The following is a 13,297-nucleotide window of genomic DNA, read 5'->3' on the forward strand; positions in this document are numbered from 1 at the left end:
TAAAGGAGAGTTTAATATATGGTGGTGATGTGAAGGCAGTGAAGCCTTCACAGGAGTTCCATGTGGTGGTTAATGGAAAAAAGAAAGCTATACTGTGATTTTACATTTACAATTTTGTAGATATAATGCAAGAATTTTAACTGTCTTTTCTGCATTGCATATAATTTGTATTGTATTAGGTCTTTCTGATGTAATTTCTGTATTTTTATCTGTCTTGTTTCATGTGGAGCTTTTCTCCCAGCCCAGTTGGACACTACCCGGTAAACAAATGTAAAATAAAATAAAATAAATCAAATAAATATACCAGTTATGGATTTGGAGGATCTTTTTTTCTTTGGGGAAGAGGATTCAGCACAATTACACATTGTGGGATGAATTATTGGTGGAATACAGTTACAGAGGATGGTCAGTGAGCAGAATCTACAGTGAAGAAGTAGTATGGAGGAATGGTTAAGATAAGAGTGCAGAAAGATTATATGATTAAGAAGTTGTTCAAAGAAAGAACAGAGTTAAAAAAGGATACTGAACTGGACAGATACAAGGTATGGGATGAGATTATTACACCTCTTGGAACTAAAGCAAATGAGGTAACAGCTTTTATACATATGAATAAAGAAACTTACTGTGACATTATTTTTGAATCTGGACAATTGATGGAGAAATTTATAGGAGAATATGAAAACAAGAAAGATTGTTTCCCTTGGAATACATTAAAGATTTTTTTTAGAGAAACAAGAAAAAAAAGATTCATATTCATTTTATAAATGAAGTACAGAAACAGACCTTAAAAGGGCATTTATTAAAATATATAAAGATGTATTAGAAATGTCAAAAGTATATAATAAAAGAAGTTTATGGACTGGGGTATGGGACTATCTTGTGATATTGAATGTAGAAAATCAAAAAATTGTCCACATTCCTGGTATTGTAATGAGGAGGGGTACAATGGCATGGAGAGATATTTAGGTCAACAAAAAATTGTTTGCTTTGTGGTAAATTCTATCATCTGTAAAACAATTTTCAAAAGAGAAAATGTTACAAATGTGGAGAAATAGGGCATGATATGAAGAACTGTGAGTTAAAATTTTATAAATGTAAAAAGACAGGGCATGTAGGTATGGAATGTGAAGAGATAAGAGCCAGAGAATATGTATATACAGACTGATCAGAGAGTAGTCACTAAATACTTAGAAGTAGAATCAGAAATTATAGATACACACACAGATTTAATACAGACGGAGGTTCTAAAAAGTGATCAAGAGAAGCAAGAAGTTGATAATGAAAAAAGCCATTATTAGAAGAAGGCTCAGATATTATTGCTAGGGAAGACATAAAATGGAATGCAGTTAAACATACTGGTAAAAGAGTATAGGAAAGAAAAAGAAAAAATATAGAAAGTCACAGTAAAGAAAAAAGAAAGGAATGGGACAACAAATAAGATATTGCTACTTGTAAAATGTTAGCAATAAATGTTAATAGGTTAATAGGTTAAAAAGTTTGGTAAAGAGGATAAGAATTATTGAGTGGTGTAAACAACAGGATAGTGATATTATTCTTGAAGATTCTAGATTCTTGACTAAAGAAGAAAGATATCAAACTGAAATATGGTAGGGAAATAATGTGATTTGGAATTTAGGGAAAGACACTTGTTCAGGGATAGTTATTTTGTACCAGGATACAATAAAAGCTTGGATACTATTTTGGTTATACTGGGTAGAATTACCATTGTCGATACAAGATGGAATGATCAGGTTTTGAGAATTGTCACAATTTATGCTTATGTAACAAAACAAGATTGAGAAAATATGTTTAAAAAAGTAACTCAATATGTTGCTATAAATAGAGATAATTGTGGTAGGTGATTTCAACTATAAGTTAAAACGTCAAAGGAAAACAATATGATGTTAAACTGTTACTGATGATAAAATGTGGGCAATCGAGAATTTTGGATAAAACGCATAAGCATATAGTAGAGGAGAGCAGAATGGGGAAAAGTCTATTTTCTTCAGGATTACTAATATTAGAAGAAAATGTTTTGACAACAGGGTTTTCTAACCACAGAGCTATTTGGCTTCAGTTAAAAGGGAATGATGAGCATTTAAAATATGAAAAGGGATTAAAAGAATAAATGAAGTTAAATGGGCAGAGACAGGAAAAGTTGATGGTATGTTGGGAGGTGTTAAATTTAACAAATATAAAAATGTTTGGGATTTGTTTTAGAAAACAGGACAATACAGCTATAGAAAGAAAGAAAAATGAAAAAAAAAAATGAATGCTATGTGTTGATTTTGGAAAATTTTTAGGATTGTCCTTTAAAAAGGAAATGTATTTGATTAATTCTATTCTTTTAGCAATACTCTCATATTTGGCAAATGTCTTTAGCATGCCTGTTTTATTTGAAAAGGAAGTTTATAATATTATTTTCTCATTTATTTGGGCTTCTAGATTAAAACCAGTTAGAGGTGTATTACATGTTATTAGAAAAGAAGAGGGGTTAAGGATTGATTAATCCTATAGTCTATGCAGCATCATTACACTTATTTAAAATATTTAAAGTGTAAAGTATATAGTGTAAATGTTTAAAGCGTAATGATGACTTGTTACTAGTACAAATACTGAAATGTAAGTATAAAGAAGAATGGTTATATATCTGGAATAATAAAAGAAAGGTTATGGACCAATTATGAAATCAACTATTATCAAGAAAAAAAATTCTCATGTAAAATAAAACTTGATGAAATAGAAGAAGATATAAGAAAATGGTAAAATAATGAATAAATATTTTGTGTATATCCACAGAGAATTATCGAGAGTTAAAATTGTAGCAACACAAGATAGAATGTAAACATGTAAAAAAATGGAATGTCAAGATTTTTTATGGAGACTTACTATACTAAAGCTTCTATTGAAGGGAAATATGCCATATAAGGTGAAAAAAGACAAAATTTGTTTGTACTGTAAAGAGTTTCAGACTAGTGAGTATGATTTTTTAGGATGCCAATGAATGAAAATTTTACTGAAGAAGCTAGCTGATATGAAATATATAGAATGAATTGAAAATGTAAGTAAATTAAACATGGGTATGATAGAATATGGTTATTATAAAGGAAAAGGTGAAAAATATGTAACAAAAATTGATAAAAAATGTTTTGCATAACATGGTTAATTTGGAATCAAAGACTTAAGCAAACCTCGTTCAATGAAAAATGGGTTTTAGCAATGATGTTAAAGAAAACACAGATTTTGGTTATGGGAAATTGAATAGCAGTCTCATAATTAAAATTATTTTTGTTTTTATTGTTTATTAATAAGATAGTAAAAAGTTGACCATGTAAATAATGTATATATTGAAATATGTATACAAGTTTATTGCAATTGTTTTGCATTTTTATAACTAAATGACCCCCTACTCTTTTAAATAGGTGCTGTAGGATCTTTTACATCCACCTGAGCTATCACCAACTTATGCAGATGAGACCTAGGCTTATGATCTCATCTGAAGGATGACATTCTCAGGAGTGCAGCACCACCCCCTGATATGCTGACTAAAGTGTCAGCAATTTATCTACCTGGCGTGGGAATAGAACGCACAGTCTTCTGCACAAAGGTGAGTGGGCTAACTGTTGTGCCACTGATACTGCAAGATGAAGTGGTCAACGTGCTAGTTTTTTATCCTGCTATTTGGTGTGCTAATCCAGGCATTGTAAAAAAAAAAATTTTTGACTCTTCAAAGTATGGGCAATCACACGGCTTTAGTCATCTCCTCAACAATCTCTAGTTCTAGTAATGTTTGCAGCACCTTCTCAACCTCTCAATAATCTGTATGACATCTTTGTGGAACACATCAGGTGCTGAGTGAATATCAAAAGGAGTTTTCAAAAATTTACAAGTTTGTCACAGTGTGTTGAATGTTCAGAGTTTTTACCTGTTGGGATGGATTCTGATTTCTCAGCATCTTTGCTTAGCACCAAAAATTAAGAAGCATTAAACTTTTTGACACAGGGGTCAAACCTTCATCAAGATTCTTAACTGGATAGGGCTTCCTTAGAGCTGCTTTGTTCCAAGCTTGCAGACTTGTGCAGATAGTATCCTTGTATGGCTCAGCCACCTTAATGATACTGTCCATGTATGGAGTAGACTCCATTTGTTTTTCTGTGAAACCCAACTACTCCATACAATTTCATTATTTCTCAGTTTTTTGGCTTAAGACAACTAGAAGCTATTGAAGGTATGCACAGATGATGAAATCTCAGAGAATAAATGAGTATAAGTTTCAAAAACATAATTTTTATCTCCTGGCAACTACTTTTTTGTTTGCAACAACTTTTAGAAGGGTTCTGTGCACTGCATTTCTTTTCACATTACTAAAATGAATTAATTTATGAATGTCCTGCTGAGATTTGTGAGTTGTTTGCTTTGAAACATGAAATGTTTGTTTTCATTGACTGTATACTGTAGTGTGGCATTTAAAGTGTTCAAAAGCAGGTTTTCCCAGTATAGTACATTGTTGCACTCACATAATCTTAAGTAAAAGTTTGTAAGCTCTATGTCTGTAAATATAGCCCAACTTCTTTTACCCTTCTGATAGTAGGGCTTGGACTGAGTAAGTCGATGAGGTTGCTTTTCAGCCCCTATCAGTGTCTTACAAACCGTTATCTCTGAGTGCATTTTCTGTTGTGGTATTATACTCTGCATCCACATTAATTAAAACCAAATTTCTCAGTTAACTGATTCCTGTTTCGGAAATATTTGATTATAATAGACCAGTTGGCATACTGGTTAATGCCTTCACCTGTAAATGGTTCATCTCTCAGGCCCCTGCTTGTAACTGTTTTCATCTTCCAAGCCCCTGCTTACACTTATCATAGGTACCAGAACTGGTCAGAGTTTGAGGTGCATGGCTAGGCTTAAAAAGGCCCTTGTGGTCATTAGCCTAGTAAACAACTATGAACCTGTTTGTGTAGGATCATAGAAAATAAAAGACAGTTAAGGCTTGTGACCATTTACTGCTTGTCGCTACCTACTCTCAAACTGAACCTACTTTCTCAAGGAGGGCCAGGTCAGTCAAGCCAGGGGTGAGATTATGAATACCCATCCAACCACTCAATTCCCATTTGAAGGAAGATAATATATTACACTACAAATCCAAAGGTAGGAAAGGCACTGTGCAATTAATCTCTCTCCACTGTCTTTTATTTACCTGCTGAGGAAGATTTAGATCACTGGTTCTGGCATTTGTGGGAATATTAAATTAATGGGGAATACAATACATGTGGTACCATTGGATTCCTAATGGCTCTGAATGTAAGATAAGTGCTTCCAGTCTTTTTTCATAGCTTAAGATTTTTAAGACAGTGACCTCGTGGGTCTTTCTAGTTATTTGAGGTGTCTAGTGAGCTATGTTCCAAAAGAGACATTGTATTCTATAACTGGCCTAATCAATGCTGAATATAATGGAACAATGAGTTCTTTAGACCTGGATGACATTCCCTTAGCGATCAGCTACATCATGGAGGACAGTTTCCTGACTAGTGTTATTACAAGATGATCAAAGGACAGGTAATTATCAACCCAACTTTCAAGGTCTCTAACAATATTTGTATTGTGCTGAGGCATTGCCTATGTTGCATGCTAAGGGAGGGTGTGGTCTACTAAATGTGACAATATTGCACATTTTAGCATTTAATATAAGCCCATTTTAGTTCTACTTTTTTAGCAATTCTGTAAATTGTGACTTTGATAAGCACTGTACACACACCTATAGCATTCCTCACTCCACTGGGCTGCAACATCAGAAAATATATTATCTGAACTATTTGGATCAGGTACTTGCAAAGTCTTTCCCCACCTAATTTCTCTATTTTTCCTTGTCTGAAATGTTTTCCAAATGGTTCAGCAAATCACAAATCACTAAGCAATCTCTCCTTAGCCTGAACAAGCAAATAAAAGCACTAGTGAAATCTTCCAAAGCAAACTTCGAGTCCAAACTGGCCACATCTACTAAAGACAATCATAAGGCTTTCTTCATATATGTCTGCAATCTCAAGGGAAGCACAGATCTGCTCACAGCTGGTGGTCAAGGACACCACATATACAAATCCTGTAGATATAGCCAACCTTCTGGCAGACAGGTTCAGTAAAGCAGGACATCCCATTACCTGTCCCCTCACCTTATCTATGGGGAGCAAGTCATAACTGCTTCTCAAAGGCAAAAAGTACAGCCTCCATGGGATCCGAAAACATCCCAGGCTGCATTCTACATGAACTCAGGCAGGAACTTACAGCACCATTAGACACCCTATTCAACCAAAGCCTGAGTACTGGCTTCATCCCAGCTGAGTAGAGGACAGCTACTGTCATCCCTTTAAACAAAGTTGGAGTGTCCACTGATCCAGGAAATTATAGACCCATCAGCCTAACTAGCCTGATCTGCAAGGCCATGGAGCAGATTATCATGGACCTCATTAACAAGGACAATGGCAACCACCACACACTTGATCCCACATAGTATGGTTTTCTTAAGGGGAGGTCATGCCTGTTAAATTTGGTCGACTTCTTTGAGACAGTCACCAAGGCCATAGATGAGGGGAAGATGGTGCACACCACCTACCTTGACCTGGCCAAGGACTTCAATACTATTCCCCATTCAGGTATAATAGATAAACTCTTCAACTAGGCATTAATCCATATGTTACTAGACGGGTAGCAAACTGGCTCACTGATAGAACCTACTTAGTTAAAATAGGGGAAGCCACCTTAAGTAGTACCCCAGGGATTGGCCTTGGGGCCTCTGCCATTTAGGATATACTTCTCAGAGGTGAAGGCTAAATCTAGTTGGCTATGGCTGACCAAGTTTGCAGATGACTGCAAGCTGGGTGCTGTCATCAATTCCCCTAGTGATATAGACATCATCCAAGAAGGTCTCACCCAAACAAATGACTGGTGCCAGAAACATGGCCTCAAACTGAATGCCAAAATGCATCATCATCCCTTTTAGGGAGAATGACATCCCCACAAATTATCACACTGATAATACGGCACTAAGCATGCAATCAGTCGTGAGGGACTTGGGAACCCAGGTTGATAGCAAACTGACTTCTGACCACCATATTGCCTCAGTTGTACAGAAAGCTTTCTACATGGCCCAGCTCATTAGTAAGGGTATCTCAGCTAGGGACAAGGTGGTCATAACATCCCTATAATCTTCCCTTATAAGACCGATTATTGAGTACAATGCCCCTTTCAGCATGTACCTTCCAAAGCACATGCACCAGCTGGAGAGACCACAGAGATTCCTCACCCAGAGAATCCAGGGCATCAAACATCTACCCTACACAGATAGGCTAAAAGCCCTGTCCCTCTACTCAGTCTCCTACATACTTCTCAGAGGTGACCTCTGTCTGGCATACAAAGCAAACTCAGACCCCACCCTGATGGGACTGCTGCATATTCACAAGTCAAGCTCCACTCAAGTAACCTGCATGCTCAACCTAGTCTGTGACATCAACAGGACTTGTTGGTGGGACAAATTTGTATCCCAGAACTCCCCGTTTTGTGGAATAGACTCCCTCTCCACATAAAGCAGAGTACCCCATTAAACCCTTTTAAGCACAACCTGGATAACTGGATGGGGAACAGAAAATACATCCTGGGATTCCACCTATGTCCCTGCTGGACAATGGCATAAGGTGCTAACTTGCTGGAACATGGGCTAAATTCTTGGCTAGGCTTGTAAGGGCCTCAAGGCCAATAGCCTAGTAACTTTCTATGATCCTATGATTTACTGCACACTTATTCATTGCAGGACAAGCATTACCCACAAGACTGACAGGACCAACCTCAGGTGAAATGGAGTCCTAGGAAAAGGGCTCCATGGTGCCTCACCCTACTGCTCACCCCTAAACCTCTCCCAGAGCCCTTCTGTTCTCCACTTTGATATAAAATTCATATAATGGAATAGAAACTGCATCCCTAATCTCCCAGAAAGTGAATCACTTTCAGGAAAATGTTTTGATTGTGTACCCCTCAGATATCGTACTGTGATAAAACAATGGTCTACTAAATGCATTTCCACTTTGTTTTACACAGCCAGTAGCCAAAGCAATGTATATCATTTTGCTTCACATAAACTCACAAGTCCAGAAAATCCAGAATAATGACCATTTTATAAAGCAAATGCTAGCAGGGTCAGTCATTTTCATCTAAGTACAACCTATTTCCAGAAATTATAGCCATTTTGCTAATGGTGTACTCAACAGATCTTGAATCATAATAAAATAAAATAAAAATAATGGCCACAATAACTTGAATAACAAGAACTCTGGCGCACAGACACACACAAACACACACACATACTAGCTAGCCCATGGAAAATATTCCTATGAGGTTCACACAAGTGATCATTAGTCCTGTACAGCTGCTTCCAATATCTGGTATCCTGTTGAGAAAAGCATTTACTTACTAAAATCCAACATTCCTTGAATGAGTAGCACCCTGAGCACAGCACTGCCTTGCAAAATCTCATGTTGCCACGGACTATGGGCATCTGATGGCTCCACCATGGCCATCACATTCACTTCCCTTTTCAAACTTTCTGGGCTTCTGTTTTTTTGCCATTTCTCCTACAACCTAGACAACCAATAAGGTCACCCAACAGTTCCCTTGACTGGTTATCTAGATCATGGGAGGGTTAAACCAAGAAGCAATCTCCCCCACAGGTTGCTGCAGCAATAGTTGTTTTGAACAGGGGGTCTCACAGCACTTGTGGTAGAATTTTTAACCTTCCTTAAAAATAAATAAATACACAAGTTAATTAGTTAAATAAACAATTAAATAAATAAAAAAAATAGAGAAAAATGCCATAGCCTGATTTTTTTGTGACCACCAAGTTTGCCTATCTGTTATGCTTGACATAATGCTTGAAACCACATTTTGAGCAGCATGGCATCTGTTCTATTGTCTCTCTCTCTCTCACACATACATACTCTTATTTGCAACTCCACAATTATAGTCTTGCTTCCTTTTCACTACCATGTGGTCTATGTACCATCTCACATTAAAAGATGCATCAACGGCGTCTTACCTTCATTTTAACTCTGTCTTACTGTTTAAATTTAATCTTGCACATATCTGTTTCCTCTACAGACACTGACTCTTTCTAGTTCATAGGTTCATAGGTGTGTACTAGGCTAATGGCCCTGGAGCCTTTATAAGCCTGGCCCATAGAAGTGCCCTGGCATCGTGCCACCCGAAATTGGTTCCCAGTGCCTCTATCAAGCACAGCCACTGGAATGATCCCCGAGGTGAACCTTCTATTTCCCATCCACTCATCAAGATTTCTCTTGAAGAGGGCTAGTGAAGTGCTCTGCTTGTATGTATGGGAAGTCTATTCCAGAGCATGGGCAGTCTCTGAGTTATGAACCTGTCCCTCCAGCATGTTCTGTTGATTGTGGTAATGAGGTTGAGGTCTCTAGAACATGTGGTGTGCAGGGATTGGGATTTCTTTAGATATAGCATTTCTAACAGGGTTGGGTCAGACATGGCTTTGTAAGTGAAGCAGAGACCGACTCATAGTAGATGACATGAGACAGAGAATATCTGGAGTTTTTTTAGTCTGTCCATGTAGGACATGCGTTTAAGGTCTATGATCCTTTCCATGAGGTACTTTTGTGGTCTTTTTCACCTGTTGCATGTGTCTAGTGAGGTACATGCCAAATGGGGCATTATACTCGATGATTGGCCTAATGAGGGAAGAGTGGAAAGAGATGATGACCTCTTTCTTCCTGGATGCAAAACCCTTCGTAATGAGATATGCCACATAGAAGGACTTTTTGACCACAGTGGCAATGTGGTGGTCGAAGGAGAGGTTGCTGTCAACCTGTGCCCCCAGATCTCTTATAACACCATCAGTGTTCAATAGGCTCCCATCAATGTGATAATTAGTAGGAACTGAGTTTTTCCCAAAGAGGATGACAACGGATTTTTTTGGCATTAAGCTTAAGACCATAATTTCAACGCCAGTCATTAGTCTCAGTGAGGCCTTTCTGTAGGATGTCTTCATCACTTGGGGAGTTAATAATGGTTTCCAGCTTGCAATCATCTGTGAACTTGGTCATCCAGAGTCCCTCAGTGTTGGCCTGGACTTATGAGAAGTCGATGCCAGACAGGAGACGACCCAGGACTGATCCCTGTGGGACTCCACTCGTGATTGGTCAGCAGTCTGACTTGGAGTTTGCTACTTTCACACTGTGTATTCTATCTGTGAGCCAATTTGCAACCCACCTAGTGATATAGGGGTTGATGTCTAGTCTGGTGAGTTTATCAATAATTCCTGAGTGTGGAATGGTATCAAAGGTCTTGGCCAGATCGAGGTAGGCTGTATGAACTGCCTTGCCCTCATCCACAGCTCTGGTGACAGACTCAAAGAAGTCAACCAGGTTGAGCAGGCATGATCTACCTTTCACAAAACCAAACTGTTTGGGATCTAGAGCTTGGAGATTCCCTATATCCTTGTTAATTAGGTCCATGATGATGCCCTCCACAGCCCTACATAGCAGACTTGTCAGGCTAATGGGGCAACAATTCCCAGGGTCTGTAGTCGCTCCCCCTTTATGGAGAGGGATGACTGTAGCAGTGCGCCATTCTGTAGGGACAAAGCCTGAGGTGAGGCTGTGATTGAACAGGGCACACTGATGTGGTGCTAGTTCACTTAGTAGTTCATGTAGCAGACATCCAGGGATATCATCGGGTCCCATGGAAGCTATATTCTTGGTCTTGGACAATGCTGCTTTAATCTGTGCTGCAGTAATGCTGGGTGCCTGGCATTCCTCCGGTATTGTGATTGGTCCATTGGGGGGAAGAGAGGGGTAAAGTTGGCACTGAATCTGTCAGCCAGTATGTTGGCAATATTTGTTGGCTCAGTATAGGAGATACCATTGTGCAGTAACTCAAAGGCTTTATGGTTGTTTTTTTTACATCTTTCCCTCAGAAGTTTCTGTTTATGAGTAATGAATCATGCAAGCCCCCAAGTTCACATTTTCACCTCTATGTCACATACTTGCATGTGTTATGTCCATTGGATTCTGGCACGCTTTTTCTATAGTCACAATATAGCTTGATTTTTGCTTTTGATGACTGATAAATCAGTTTTTCACTCAGCAAAACTGAACATGTTAAATACCTTTACTGTGTTGTCTTCACCTATGTGAAGAAATCTGGTTACTTGTACTTCCTTGCTTTTTCCCCAAGATACAAAAAAATGGAACACAAAAAGTATCAAATCTTTACAGTCGCCCCTCACAGTCATCTATAAAAACATGTTTGGGAAGTCTCTCTCTTATGTATATCATGTGTTATGTGATACTGTGGCCAATGAGGGTATCTAACATTGTAAAGAAACTCACTATTGGGAAAGATCATAACTGTCAACCTCTCAATCCAAGAAATCTGGACAAAGCCAGAAATAATGGAAGGACAAAGGCCCAAAAAATAGGGACAGATTTTAAATACTGCTGCTATAAACTTAGAAAGTTGCTAGAATGACAGATTTTGTATTATTATGTATTTCCTGAATGATATGAAGTCCAAAACTCAAAGGTCTGTCATTATTTAGTGTTATTTAGCAACTTCAATCCTCAATGCTTTGCCAGAAAACCACAAATTTTAAGAGGAACATACCAAAAATAAGAGGCAAAAATATGGACATTCTGTAAAAATATGGACAGTTGAGAGGTTTGATCAGTGTGCTCTGGCTATACTGTATCCCTACACTTCATAGTGATGTTACCTTATATATGTAAGGCGGGTCTACATTATATCATCGAACGCTTAAAAAAGAGAATGATGAATAATCGACCCCATGTAAGCGAAAGCTTACATTCTTGAAAGTTCGGAACAGAGATTTTGTTCCAAAAAAAAAAAATTGAAGGAATATATAAAGTGGGGGGCTTCGCAGCCCCACACCCCTCCTACTTAAATATACCAACTCCGAGATCGCACTACAGTGCCGAAAGCAGCAAGTTAAAGCGGCCAAGCAAATTCTTCCCTGGGAAAGAATTTCCTTAAAAGCCACTTCGCTATTTTGCCTTTTCATTGTTTTAAGTTTGACCAAGACATATTTGATAGAATGTGTCTTCAGTCATCTAATAGGAACCCTGTAAGGCTTTAGTCCAGGGCATTTTCTCTATTTAATTACGGACAGATATGCAAGTTGTGCCACTCATGTACATTTTGCTGTCATACAAATGGTTGCACTTGGAGATGTATACATATCTCCCTGTCCACAGCTCCTACCTCTGTTACAGAATTGGGTGTAATGGATTTGTTTTACAACCCCAGCTCCATGGACCAGCTCTATGCAGTGTACATGTTGTCTGGGATTCATAATGGCTTTTTGTTAAATTTTAATTTTATGTTTTGCACTGAAGTGTTTATGATATAGCATTACAATGTAATACAAAAAAAAGAGGTACATTAGAAAACATTCCTTCTAAAAATATGAAAACATTCCACATTTTCATGTACTTTAGACTGTTCTCTCAAAAAGAAGAGCTGACAGTAACCCTTGTCCCCTGCAATCAGTCAATGTGCATTCTGTCAGTTCAGTTTTATGAAGGGCTGATCTTTACTCCTGACCTAGCAAGCTTCTTTGAAAAACTTACTGAGGCTGTGGACAGTGGTCAGTCAGTGCACTCTGTACATCTTTGCCTAGCCAAGGCTTCTGACACTATCCCTATGCTAGTATTATTGAAAGAATTAGACAAAATTAAATCCCTACAATGTCCACTGGATTAGAAAAATGGCTTTCTAAAAGATCCCAAGTTTTAAAGTTGCTGGTACTCATACTGAAAGTAAAACTGTAACTAGTACATTACCCTAGGAATCACTGTTGGGCTCCTGTTTGGCATTTATTTTGCAGACATCTAAGCCAAAATTCCAGAAGTGTGGCTGACTACAAGCAAGGCACTATTACATTCACATATAATGATACTAAAAATCTGCAGAAATGACTAGAATATTCACACAGCTGGTATACCAAAAATGGTCTCAAGCTAAATGCCAAAAAGTGAAGAACAGTAGCAAAAGCAAAATGCTCCCCCATTATACATTATAAATGGCACTCCCTATCCATCACACAGACATTGTCATAAGATACTAGGGTACTAATGTAGACAACTGTCACTCTCATTCAGTCAGCATGCTTCTACCATAAGTTGGAAATCCTATCTGTCCCATTTAATTACAAAGAAAATATCCTCAAGATCTAAAGAAGTCAGCTTACTGCTGCACTCTTCCGTTA

At 37.9% G+C, this 13,297-nt stretch overlaps 1 protein-coding gene across 2 annotated transcripts in view; it reads right to left on the minus strand.

Moving 5' to 3' along the window:
• The window catches only part of MYO1E (myosin IE), a 1,655,775-nt gene that overhangs the window by 759,332 nt on the left and 883,146 nt on the right, over positions 1-13,297 (minus strand). The window lies entirely within an intron of this gene.

The sequence above is a fragment of the Protopterus annectens genome, chromosome 7.part1 (genome assembly GCF_019279795.1).
Source record: "Protopterus annectens isolate FY-2018-M chromosome 7.part1, PAN1.0, whole genome shotgun sequence".
Taxonomy (NCBI): domain Eukaryota; kingdom Metazoa; phylum Chordata; order Ceratodontiformes; family Protopteridae; genus Protopterus; species Protopterus annectens.